Genomic DNA, 13,853 nt, shown 5'->3' on the forward strand with positions numbered 1-13,853 from the left:
ACTGTCCAACTTGTTGCAAAAGGAGGTGGAGTTTGACTTTAATGACAGATGCAAAGAGGCTTTTGATTGCCTCAAAAGAGCGTTGAATACCACCCCCATCATCCAGGCACCCGATTGGACAGCCCCTTTTGAGCTTATGTGTGATGCATCAAATTATGCATTGGGGGCTGTCCTTGCTCAGAAAATTGATAAATTGCCCAGGGTGATATATTATGCTTCTAGGACTTTAGATGCTGCCCAAGCAAATTATACTACTACTGAGAAAGAGCTTCTAGCCATAGTTTTTGCTCTTGAAAAATTTCGATCTTATTTGCTTGGTACTCGCATTATTGTTTATACTGGCCATGCAGCTCTAAAGTACTTGTTGAAGAAGGCTGATTCTAAGCCTAGGTTGATCCGATGGATGCTCTGGCTCCAAGAGTTTGACTTGGAGATCCGTGATAGGAGCGGAGCACAAAATCTAGTTGCTGATCATTTGAGTCGGATCGAACGTGTCTCTGATGCAGATTCACCTATTCGGGATGATTTCCCGGATGATCATTTGTATATATTGTATAGTATTTCTGACTCTCTTTCTACTCCCTGGTTTGCTAACATTGTCAATTATTTAGTTGCCTCTGTTTTTCCTCCCTTAGCATCTAAGGCCCAAAAAGATAAAATTAAAAGTGATGCTAAGCATTTTATTTGGGATGACCCCTACTTGTGGAAATTGTGCAGTGATCAGGTCATTAGACGGTGCATTCCAGATCATGAGACTGACTCAGTCCTGCAGTTCTGTCATTCTTCAGCACCGGGAGGTCATCTGGGTGTTCAAAGGACAGCTCGCAAAGTGCTTGATTGTGGTTTTTATTGGCCCACCATCTTTAAAGATGCGTGGAAGATCTGCAGCACTTGTGAGCAGTGTCAGAGAGCAGGAAATACACTTACATGGCGACAACAAATGCCTCAGCAACCTATGCTATTCTGTGAGGTGTTTGATGTCTGGGGTATAGATTTCATGGGTCCTTTTCCTGTCTCTTTTGGTTATGTTTACATTCTCCTTGCAGTTGACTATGTTTCAAAATGGGTGGAAGCCAAGCCCACTAGAACTAATGATGCTAAAGTTGTCGCGGACTTTGTCAGGTCTAATCTGTTTTGCAGGTTTGGAGTACCTAAAGCAATTGCTAGTGATCAAGGAACCCATTTTTGCAACAGGACAATGCATGCCCTGCTTAAAAAGTACGGGGTGGTACACAGGGTATCCACACCATACCACCCCCAGACTAATGGACAGGCAGAAATTTCTAACAGGGAAATCAAGAGAATTCTAGAGAAGATTGTGCAGCCAAGCAGGAAAGATTGGAGTACCTGGCTTGACGATGCTCTCTGGGCACATCGGACTGCCTACAAAGCACCCATAGGAATGTCTCCTTATCGGGTTGTCTTTGGAAAGGCATGTCATCTTCCAGTGGAAATTGAGCATAAAGCATACTGGGCAGTGAAGACTTGCAACTTCTCTATGGATCAAGCTGGCGAGGAAAGGAAGTTGCAACTGAGTGAGTTAGATGAAATCCGCCTAGAAGCCTACGAGAATGCCAAGTTCTACAAAGAAAAGACCAAGAAGTTCCATGATAGTATGATAGTTAAAAAAGACTTCGTGGTTGGGCAAAAAGTGTTATTGTATAATTCTAGGCTTGGACTCATGAGTGGTAAGTTGAGGTCTAAGTGGATTGGTCCTTTTGTTGTTACTAATGTTTTTCCTTATGGTACAGTTGAGATAAAAAGCGACTCCACAAACAAGAGCTTCAAGGTCAACGGACATCGACTTAAGCCATTCCTCACGAACCCTTCTTTAGTGGACGTAGTGGTGGAAGAGACTTCCTTACTCCACCCTACTCTTCCTCCACCATGACTTAGGGAGTTTTTCTTTTCCTATCTCCTTCTTTGCTTTTATTACACTTGTCCGATTCTCTTTGATGATTTAATTGTTTTTAATCTTTTAATTGTGCTACATTGAGGACAATGTGTTGTTTAAGTATGGGGGGGGGGGGGGGGGGAGTGTTCTTTGGTTTTGCTAGTTTTGTTGGTTTTGTTAATTTGTTAGTTGTGTTAATTTGTTAATGTTGTTAGTTTCGTCGGATTTTCAGTTTAATATTTTGGGTCAATTTTGTGTGCACGTACGAATTTGCATGTTTTTCTTTGAATTATAGGATATGTTCAAGAAATGGGTAATTGTTTTGAAAATAAAAGTTCTTGACATTTTGTGACTTGAAATCCTTGATTCTTCTCTACATGTCATGATAGTTTTGAAAGCTCAATTTGAAAGTGATGAGTTTACCTTTGTGAGAATTTGAGCCATCCATCATCATAATCATTTGGTGTGTTTTGCCCCATTGATTGCTTGCACAATAGCCTTGGCTTGATTCTTGTTGATGCGTCCTAATTCACATGCATATTTGGAAATGATTGAGGCAATTTTGTTCTTATAAGCTTCTAGTCAAATGGACTTACCTTGAATTAATTCCTTTGATAGCCCTTTTGAGCCTTGTTTCCCTTTCCTTGTTTTGAAGCTCACTACAAGCCTTAAGTGAAAAACCATGATATCACCATATCCTTAAGGAATTTTGGAGCTTTGGAATTGTTTTGGGAATAAGTGTGGGGGGTTTTTGTTTCATTGGACAACTTGTTTTGTTGGCTATGCTTCATGATGTATTTTGGGCCATACTTGATGTACATTGTATATTGGTTAAATGTTGGACATGCTGAATGAAATGTTGTTTCTCAAAGGCTATAGAATAAAAAAAAAATATATTCGAAAAAAAAAATTCGAAAAAAGAAAAAGAAAAGCAATAAAGTTGAGTGAATAAGATCTTGAATGGCACAAGAATGATGAAACTCTTGGTTCTACTCTTCATGTTTAATTTTTATCTTTACTTCTTTTTATTTTCTTAATATGCACTTATTCCCCTTTGCTCCTCTATTCCTTTGGGATTTAGCCACTTATTCCATATTTCTCCATACCGTGTCCTTGGCCCCATTACAACCTTAAAAGACCTTTTGATCCTTATGTGCTTGTGTTTGTGGGTTGATTGTCAATTTTAGAATCTTGCCAAGTCTATGTTGTGTTTGCTTTCATGGGTGCTTTGAGGGTAAATAGTAGCCTAGACACTTGAGAGATAGAGTGTATATCTTGTGAGGCTTTATCACTTTTCATTCTTGAGCTGATTAACTATTTTGCCATGATTGGGTTGCTTGGATGATTTTCATGAATGTCTTGACTTTTTGGATTTCCTTATGTTAGATGTTACCCATTCCTTTCATTCCTTGATGTTCATTGAGAAATATATGAATGTGTTTGTTTGTCTCTCTTTGATATCCTTGATTTTGTTCTTTGTTTCATTTTTCCCAGGAGTGCAAAAGGCTAAGTATGGGGGGTTTTGATGTGCCATCATTTTCTTCTATTTTCTAAACCCTTTTTGCACCATTTTAATTATTGATTGGTCTTAACTGTCAATTAATTAGGCAGTTTTATTATTTGGGCTCATTTAGCTAATTTGATGTTTTTAATCAAATTTCAGGAATTAATGAAACATTGGGCTTAATCCGGATTTTAGTTGTGGACTTGAAGAGGGAAAATAAAGCAGAGCTTACCTTAGTTAATATCTAATTAGGAAATTTCGCAATTTTATTTTATGTTGTTCAGTGTTTATTTCGTTTTGGGCCAGAGTATTGTAATAGGGCCCAGTGACTTTGAGTGACTCTTTTTAAATAGTTGCCTTGGGATTCGTGCAAGGCATTCTATTCTGTTATGCTATTCATTATTCAGAGCTTTGTTTTAGGGTTTTCGTTTTTCTGTTTTGATGCTTCTGAGTTCGTAATGCAATTTTACGTTTTCTGCTTCTAATTACAATTTCGTTCTTGCTTCTTCTTCTACTCTCATTTACGTTTCTGTTCCATTTTACATTTCTGTTCGTTTACGTTTCTGTTCATTTACGTTTCCGTTCATTTACGTTTCTGCTTCATGTTTCAATTGCGTTTTCTATTTGAATCCATGGAAGGCTAGATTTTCTGGTGTTGTTTCCTTTTGAGGACGAAGCCCAACTCTCTTTGAGGTTTCACTTGTAATGTGGTTTCCTGGCAGTTCTCCCTTCACCAGTATCCCAAATTCGTGAATATTAATCAGTGCACGCTTCGTGTTCGATTAATTGCCTCTGAGCCTAACTTGCGTTCATGCTTAATGGACGAAGGGCTAACTGGTGTATGTGGTGCCTAATCACGTATTGAAAACCCTAAGTTGATTTTCGCTTAGTAAATTGAAATAGGGTTAGATTAAGTGGTTGACTGTTAGGGACGAATTCTCCATAACCCAGGATAAGAGAATGGCTTCTGAATCAGAGGAAACAACCCGTTTTTAATATTAGTAGTTTCGTATTCCAGTTTACTTGTTCTGCTCTTTAATCACAAAACAAACAAACCCCCCCCCAATCGTTACTGTTACTGCAAGTATATTATGAACATTTGGTTTGTCACTGCTCGTTGGGAAACGACCTAGGATCACTTCCTAGTTACTGCATTTTCATGTTTATTTGATTCGGGTACGGCCTCGATCAACCGGGTCCCCATCAACCCCTCCAAGCCTTCACAATGTCAAATCAATTCAATTCCATTTGACATGAAACTACCTTGAAAAAAAAAATAGAGTGGAGGCAGAAATCTTTTCACAAGATTCATTCGAATTCCACAGAGTTTTTCCTACCAACATACCTCAGTAAAGTCCTCATCCCCGATTCGTTAACCATTGGATCGCCTTGAAAATTTAACTGGGGGTTCCTGATGTGCCATCATTTTCTTCTATTTTCTAAACCCTTTTTGCACCATTTTAATTACTGATTGGTCTTAATTGTCAATTAATTAGGCAGTTTTATTAATTGGGCACATTTAGCTAATTTGATGTTTTTAATCTAATTTTAGGAATTAATGAAACATTGGGCTTAATCTGGATTTTGGTTGTGGACTTGAAGAGGGCAAATAAAGCAGCGGTTACCTTAGTTAAATTCTAATTAGGAAATTTTGCAATTTTATTTTATGTGGTTTAGTGTTTATTTCGTTTTGGGCCAGAGTATTGTAATAGGGCCTAGTGACTTTGAGTGACTCTTTTTAAATAGCAGCCTTGGGATTCGTGCAAGGCATTCTGTTATGCCATTCATTATTCAGAGCTTTGTTTAGGGTTTTAAGTTCTTTCTATTCTAATGCTACTGTTTTTGTTCTTAATGCAATTTTTGATTTCTTGCTTCTAATTACAATTTCGTTCTTGTTTCTTCTTCTACTTTCATTTACGTTTCTGTTTTCATTTTCGTTTCTGTCTCATTTACGTTTCTGTTCATCTACGTTTCTGTTTCTTTACGTTTCTGCTTCATGTTTCATTTATGTTTTCTGTTTGAATCTATGGAAGGCTAAATATTCTGGTGTTGTTTCCTTCTGAGGACGAAGCCCAACTCTCTTTGAGGTTTCGTTTATAATGTGAATCCCTGGCAGTTTCCCCTTCACCAGTTAACCCAAATTCGTGAACATTAATCAGTGCACGCTTCATGTTCGATTAATTGCCTCTGAGCCTAACTTGTGTTCATGCTTAATGGACGAAGGGCTAACTGGTGTATGTGGTGCCTAATCACGTATTGACAACCCTAGGTTGATTTTCGCTTAGTAAATTGAAATAGGGCTGGATTAAGTGGTTAATTGATAGGGACGAATTCTCCATAACCCAGGATAAGAGAATGACTTCTGAATCAGAGGAAACAACCCATTTTTAATATCATTAAGTTCCTATTCCAGTTTACTTGTTTTGCTCCTTAAATCACAAAACAAACAACCCCCCCCCAATCGTTACTGTTACTGCAAGTATATTATGAACAATTGGTTTATCATTGCTCGTTGGGAAACGACCTAGGATCCCTTCCTAGTTACTGCATTTTCATGTTTATTTGATTCGGGTACGGCCTCGATCAAATTTGGCGCCGTTGCCGGGGAGCAGTGTCCAAAGGTTCATAATAGCTAGCTAGTGTTGTGTGTTTAATTCCTTCGTGTTTTATGTTTAATTGTTAGTATTGTGTTAGTATGTGTGTTAGTGTTGTTTAGTGTCCTGGTATTTTGTTTAGTGTGTGTTCTGTTTCAGTTTTCCTATTAAGCGCTTCCCCTGTTTCAGTTTTGGGTGTTTTGCTGTGAATAGTGTTTTGCGACGGACTTAGCGACCACTTTTGATTGCGGCAAAACAGAGTAGTAGTAGAAATCAAGTAGAGACGGATTTTAGCGACCACCCATGATGAATTATTTGAGATTTTTTGTTTTAGTAGCTAGAGTTGTTATTTTTGGCTGAATTTTTTTGTGGTAACTTCTTTTAATCTATATTTTGTGGGAAAAATAGCCAGAGCCTTTAGTTTGGTCAGATTTGAAAGTTCCAAAAAAGTAGCAAATTTTGTGTTTGTCGAAACTTCAAACGGCCATAACTTTTGCTCCGGTTATTAGAATCACAATTATTATATATGTATTTGGGGTAGAAAAACATTTCCTACGTCATGGCAGCCCGCCAAAGGCCGGCTGAGGTCTCCATCGTCCAAAACTAGTGATTCTTTCAAAAGTTTTTTATTTTTCAAGTTTTATTCACTTATTTTTCTTAACCTACCATTTTTAGCTTCCATAGTTAGACTTTGAATTTTTGCCTGAAAGTTTTTGTGCTATCTTTTCATCATTTTATAAGGTTGCTCACAAAATTTTAAGTCATTTGGATATCATTTGAGGGTAGCTGTAGTTCAAACCTGCACCTTTATTTACATGACAAAGCAATTAGTTGTGCATGCTGAATGTAGTGTATGACTAGAGGCAATCCATCTGACTTACAACCCTTTGATCCTGAGATAGATAGGACATTTCATAGATTAGTTAGGCATCATTTTATACCTTTTGATCATCCTGAGCATTCCATTACTGGTGAATCTGTGCATTCTGTTATTGGTGATTTTGAACATCCTGATTTTGAGCATTACAATTTTGAGCATTCTGATTCTAAGCATTCTGATTTTGAACATTCTGAGAACATGGCACAACCTCCAGCCCGTGAGAGGACTCTAAGGGAAATGGCTGCACCTGATTTCACCTACGAAAGCTTGTGCATCCAATACCCTGATGAGGATGTCCCATATGTTCTTAAAACTGGACTGATTCATTTGCTTCCAAAGTTTCACGGCCTTGTAGGTGAAGACCCGCACAAACATTTGAAGGAATTTCATATTGTCTGCTCCACCATGAAACCCCCAGATGTCCAAGAGGATCATATATTTCTGAAGGCTTTTCGTCATTCTTTAGAGGGAGTGGCAAAGGACTTGCTATATTACCTTGCTCCAAGGTCCATCACGAGCTGGGATGACCTGAAGAGAGTATTCTTAGAAAATTTTTTCCCTGCTTCCAGGACCACAACCATCAGGAAGGGTATCTCAGGTATTAGACAACTCAGTGGAGAGAGCCTGTATGAATATTGGGAGAGATTTAAAAAACTATGTGTCAGTTGCCCTCACCATCAGATTTCAGAGCAGCTGCTTCTCCAATATTTTTATGAAGGACTCAGTAATATGGAGGGAAGTATGATAGATGCTGCCAGTGGTGGAGCCCTTGGAGACATGACTCCTGCTGAAGCTAGAAATTTAATTGAGAAGATGGCTTCCAACTCCCAGCAGTTTAGCGCCAGAAATGATGCTATAGTCATTAGAGGAGTGCATGAGGTAGCTACAAACTCAGCTGCATCATCTGAAACTAAGAAGCTTGAAGGAAAACTGGATGCATTGGTTAACTTGGTAACCCAGCTGGCCTTGAACCAGAAATCTGTACCTGTTGCAAGGGTTTGTGGTTTGTGCTCCTCTGCTGACCACCATACAGACCTTTGCCCTTCCATGCAGCAACCTGGAGCAATTGAGCAGCCCGAAGCTTATGTTGCTAATATTTACAATAGACCTTCTCAACCTCAGCAGCAAAATCAACCACAACAGAACAATTATGACCTCTCCAGCAACAGATACAACCCTGGATGGAGGAATCACCCTAATCTCAGATGGTCTAGCCCTCAGCAACAACAACAGCAGCCTGCTCCTTCCTTCCAAAATGATGCTGGCCCAAGCAGACCATACATTCCTCCACCAATCCAACAACAGCAACAGCCCCAGAAATAGCCAACAGTTGAGGCTCCTCCACAACCTTCCCTCGAAGAACTTGTGAGGCAAATGACTATGCAGAACATGCAGTTTCAACAAGAGACCAGAGCCTCCATTCAGAGCTTAACCAATCAGATGGGACAATTGGCTACACAATTGAATCAACAACAGTCCCAGAATTCTGACAAGCTGCCTTCCCAAGCTGTCCAAAATCCCAAAAATGTCAGTGCCATTTCATTGAGGTCGGGAAAGCAGTGTCAAGGACCTCAACCCGTAACACCTTCCTCATCTGCAAATGAACCTGCCAAACTTCACTCTACTCCAGAAAAAGGTAACGACAAAAATTTACCTAACAATTTCTGTGAGGTGAATCTTCCACTGGTAATTCTGATTTGCAGAAGCAACACATTCCTCCTCTTCCATTCCCTCCAAGAGAAGTTTCCAACAAAAAAATGGAAGAGGCAGAGAAAGAAATCTTGGAAATATTCAGAAAAGTAGAGGTAAACATACCTTTGCTGGATGCAATAAAGAAAATTCCAAGATATGCCAAATTCTTGAAGGAGCTGTGCACTAATAAGAAAAAGCTTAAAGGAAGTGAACGAATTAGCATGGGAAGAAATGTCTTCGCACTGATTGGTAAATCTGTTCCCTAAGTTCCTGAAAAATGTAAAGATCCAGGTACATTCAGCATACCTTGTATTATAGGGAATAATAAGTTTGACAATGCCATGCTAGATTTAGGAGCTTCTGTTAGTGTTATGCCTCTGTCTATTTTTAATTCTCTATCTCTAGGTCCCTTGCAGTCAACTGATGTGGTAATTCATTTAGCTAATAGAAGTGTTGCCTACCCTGTTGGTTTCATAGAAGATGTCTTAGTTAGAGTTGGTGAACTGATTTTCCCTGTTGATTTTTATATTTTGAATATGGAAGATGGATTTTCTCAAGGATCAGTTCCCATCATTTTAGGCAGACCCTTTATGAAAACTGCTAGAACTAAGATAGATGTTTATGCAGGCACACTATCCATGGAGTTTGGTGATATAACTGTTCATTTTAATATTCTGGATGCTATGAAATACCCATCTGAAGATCTTTCTGTATTTTGTGCTGAAATAATTGACCATGTTGTCGATGAATACATGACGGATCTTTACTCTAATCTGCATACCTCTCACTCTTCATGCATTGAGTCTGAAATTGTACTTGATCATATGTCTGAATTTGATGCTGAAAGTGAATCTGAAAGTGATATTGATTGCATGTCTGGTGGTGGTGTTTTACCTCTTGAGATTGATTTTATAGAGTCAGATAGGACTAACCATGTTTCAGGAAGTACACATACCTCTGACTTTCTTTATGAGGTACAGGCTGAGAAACCATCTCCTTCTACCACTACCCAACCAACCACACCAGAATTGAAGCCTCTGCCATCAAATTTAAAATATGCTTACTTGGATGATAGCAAAAGTTTTCCAGTGATTATATCTGCCTCCCTTACTGATGAGCAACAGGAGAAATTGTTGTCTGTTCTCAAGAAGCATAAGAAGGCTATTGGCTGGACCCTGGCGGGCATTCCTGGTATTAGCCCATCCACAAGTATGCATCGAATAAATTTAGAGGATGAAGCTAAACCAGTAAGACAGCCACAGAGAAGACTCAACCCGATGATTCTTGATGTAGTGAAGAAGGAGATAACCAAGCTTTTGCAAGTTGGAATCATTTATCCTATCTCCGACAGCCAATGGGTGAGTCCCGTCCAGGTAATCCGGAAGAAGACCGGCCTCACAATGATAAAAAATGAGAAGGAGGAGTTGATTCCTACTCGGGTGCAGAACAGTTGGAGAGTCTGCATTGACTATAGGAGGCTGAACCAAGTTACCAAAAAGGACCATTTTCCCCTGCCATTCATTGACCAGATGCTTGAGCGCCTGGCAGGTAAATCTCACTACTGTTTCCTTGATGGTTTTTCTGGTTATATGCAAATTACTATTGCTCCTGAGGATCAGGAAAAGACCACATTCACCTGCCCCTTCGACACTTTTGCCTATAGGAGGATGCCTTTCGGCCTGTGCAATGCCCCTGGTACCTTCCAGCGGTGCATGATTAGTATTTTCAGTGACTTCTAAGAAAATTGCATAGAGATGTTCATGGATGATTTCACTGTGTATGGATCCTCTTTTGATGGTTGTCTGGATAGTTTGGAAAAAGTTTTGAATAGATGCATTGAAACTAACCTTGTTCTAAATTTTGAAAAATGTCATTTTATGGTTGAGCAAGGTATAGTTTTAGGCCACATTATTTCCAATAAGGGTATTGAAGTAGATCCTGCAAAAATTTCTGTTATTTCACAATTGCCTTACCCCTCTTGTGTGCGAGAGGTGCGATCTTTTCTTGGCCATGCAGGATTCTACAGGCGCTTTATAAGGGATTTTAGCAAAGTAGCCTTTCCACTGTCCAACTTGTTGCAAAAGGAGGTGGAGTTTGACTTTAATGACAGATGCAAAGAGGCTGTTGATTGCCTCAAAAGAGCGTCGACTACCACCCCCATCATCCAGGCACCCGATTGGACAGCCCCTTTTGAGCTTATGTGTGATGCATCAAATTATGCATTGGGGGCTGTCCTTGCTCAGAAAATTGATAAATTGCCCAGGGTGATATATTGTGCTTCTAGGACTTTAGATGCTGCCCAAGCGAATTATACTACTACTGAGAAGGAGCTTCTAGCCATAGTTTTTGCTCTTGAAAATTTTTGATCTTATTTGCTTGGTACCCGCATCATTGTTTATACTGACCATGCAGCTCTAAAGTACTTGTTGAAGAAGGTTGATTCTAAGCCTAGGTTGATCCGATGGATGCTCTGGCTTCAAGAGTTTGACTTGGAGATCCGTGATAGGAGCGGAGCACAAAATTTAGTTGCTGATCATTTGAGTCGGATCGAACGTGTATCGGATGCGAATTCACCCATTCGGGATGATTTCCCGGATGATCATTTATATATACTGTATAGTATTTCTGACTCTCTTTCTACTCCCTGGTTTGCTAACATTGTCAATTATTTGGTTGCTTCAGTTTTTCCTCCCTTAGCATCTAAGGCCCAAAAAGATAAAATTAAAAGTGATGCTAAGCATTTTATTTGGGATGACCTCTACTTGTGGAAATTGTGCAGTGATCAGGTCATTAGACGATGCATTCCAGATCATGAGACTGACTCAGTCCTGCAGTTCTGTCATTCTTCTGCACCAGGAGGTCATCTGGGTGTTCAAAGGACAGCTTGCAAAGTGCTTGATTGTGGTTTTTATTGGCCCACCATCTTTAAAGATGCGTGGAAGATCTGCAGCACTTGTGAGCAATGTCAGAGAGCAGGAAATACACTTACATGGCGACAACAAATGCCTCAGCAACCTATGCTATTCTGTGAGGTGTTTGATTTCTGGGGTATAGATTTCATGGGCCCTTTTCCTGTCTCTTTTGGTTATGTTTACATTCTCCTTGCAGTTGACTATGTTTCAAAATGGGTGGAAGCCAAGCCCACTAGAACTAATGATGCTAAGGTTGTTGCAGATTTTGTCAGGTCTAATCTGTTTTGCAGGTTTGGAGTACCTAAAGCAATTGTTAGTGATCAAGGAACCCATTTTTGCAACAGAACAATGTATGCCCTGCTTAAAAAGTACGGGGTGGTACACAGGGTATCCACACCATACCACCCCCAGACCAATGGACATGCAGAAATTTCTAACAGGGAGATCAAGAGAATTTTAGAAAAGATTGTGCAGCCAAGCAGGAAAGATTGGAGTACCAGGCTTGATGATGATCTCTGGGCACATTGGACTGCCTACAAAGCACCCATAGGAATGTCTCCTTATCGGGTTGTCTTTGGAAAGGCATGTCATCTTCCAGTGGAAATTGAGCATAAAGCATACTGGGCAGTGAAGACTTGCAACTTCTCTATGGATCAAGCTGGTGAGGAAAGAAAGTTGCAACTGAGTGAGTTAGATGAAATCCGCCTAGAAGCCTACGAGAATGCTAAGTTCTACAAAGAAAAGACCAAGAAGTTCCATGATTGCATGATAGTTAAGAAGGACTTCATGGTTGGGAAAAAAGTGCTATTGTATAATTCTAAGCTTGGACTCATAAGTGGTAAGTTGAGGTCTAAGTGGATTGGTCCTTTTGTTGTTACTAATGTTTTTCCTTATGGTATAGTTGAGATCAAAAGCGACTCCACAAACAAGAGCTTCAAGGTCAACGGACATCGACTTAAGCCATTCCTCACGAACCCTTCTTTAGTGGATGTAGTGGTGGAAGAGACTTCCTTACTCCACCCTACTCTTCCTCCACCATGACTTAGGGAGTTCTTCTTTTCCTATCTCCTTCTTTGCTTTTATTACACTTGTCCAATTCTATTTGATGGTTTAATTGTTTTAATCTCTCAATTGTGCTACATTGAGGACAATGTGTTGTTTAAGTATGGGGGGGGGGGGGGGGAGTTTTCTTTGGTTTTTGTTAGTTTTGTTGGTTTTGTTAATTTGTTAGTTGTGTTAATTTGTTAATGTTGATTAGTTTTGTCGGATTTTTAGTTTAATATTTTGGGTCAATTCTGTGTGCATGTACGACTTTGCATGTTTTTCTTTGAATCATAGGATATGTTCAAGAAATGGGTAATTTTTTGGAAAATAAAAGTTTTTGACATTTTGTGACTTGAAATCCTTGATTCTCCTCTACATGTCATGATAGTTTTGAAAGCTCAATTTGAAAGTGATGAGTTTACCTTTGTGAGAATTTGAGCCATCCATCATCATAATCATTTGGTGTGTTTTGCCCCATTGATTGCGTGCACAATAACCTTGGCTTGATTCTTGTTGATGCTTCCTAATTCACATGCATATTTGGATATGATTGAGGCAATTTTGTTCTTATAAGCTTCTAGCCAAATGGACATATCTCCCCATCCTCTCTACCAGTTTTCTATCTACATTTTAAGCACACATATATCTCAAAACATCATTATTGAACCCTAAATCAACATGGGCAGTTTTGCTTACATTAAACATGTCAAGTTTAGCATAATTACAATAATTTCCTTCACAAACAACTACCCTAAAGCAATAACCTAGTAGAACTACCCATTATAGCTCCCAAGAACCCAACACCTGTTGGATCGAGTGGCCTCAAAATAATTAAGAAGGGGGGGTTGAATTAATTATTCCTAAACCTTTACTAATTAAAAATTTACTCTTTTAAGGCTTTTACTTATGTTGTTAAGGGAATAAGGAGTAGAAGAGAAACTTAACAGAAAGTAAAAGCGGGAATTAAATGCATAGCGGAAAGTAAAATATTAGGGAAGAAGGAAACAAACACACAAGAGTTTTTATACTGGTTCGGCAACAACCCGTGCCTACATCCAGTCCCCAAGCGACCTGCAGTCCTTGAGATTTCTTTCAACCTTGTAAAAATCCTTTTACAAGCAAAGATCCACAAGGGATGTACCCTCCCTTGTTCTCTTTGAACCTAGTGGATGTACCCTCAACTAGAACTGATCCACAAGAGATGTACCCTCTCTTGTTCTCAGTCAAACCCAAGTAGATGTACCCTCTACTTGTACCACAAAGGATGTACCCTCCAATGTGTTAAGACAAAGATCTCAGGCTGTTAAACCTTTGCTACTTTGTGAATAAGGAT

The 13,853-nt window shown here is 39.3% G+C and overlaps 1 non-coding gene across 1 annotated transcript; it reads right to left on the bottom strand.

Moving 5' to 3' along the window:
* Positions 1–7,448: 7,448 nt before the first annotated feature.
* Positions 7,449–7,555, bottom strand: LOC113000861 (small nucleolar RNA R71). The gene has a single exon (XR_003266182.1). It is a non-coding gene; the product is annotated as a small nucleolar RNA R71 (small nucleolar RNA).
* Positions 7,556–13,853: the final 6,298 nt, after the last annotated feature.

Source organism: Glycine max, chromosome 20 (genome assembly GCF_000004515.6).
Source record: "Glycine max cultivar Williams 82 chromosome 20, Glycine_max_v4.0, whole genome shotgun sequence".
Taxonomy (NCBI): domain Eukaryota; kingdom Viridiplantae; phylum Streptophyta; class Magnoliopsida; order Fabales; family Fabaceae; genus Glycine; species Glycine max.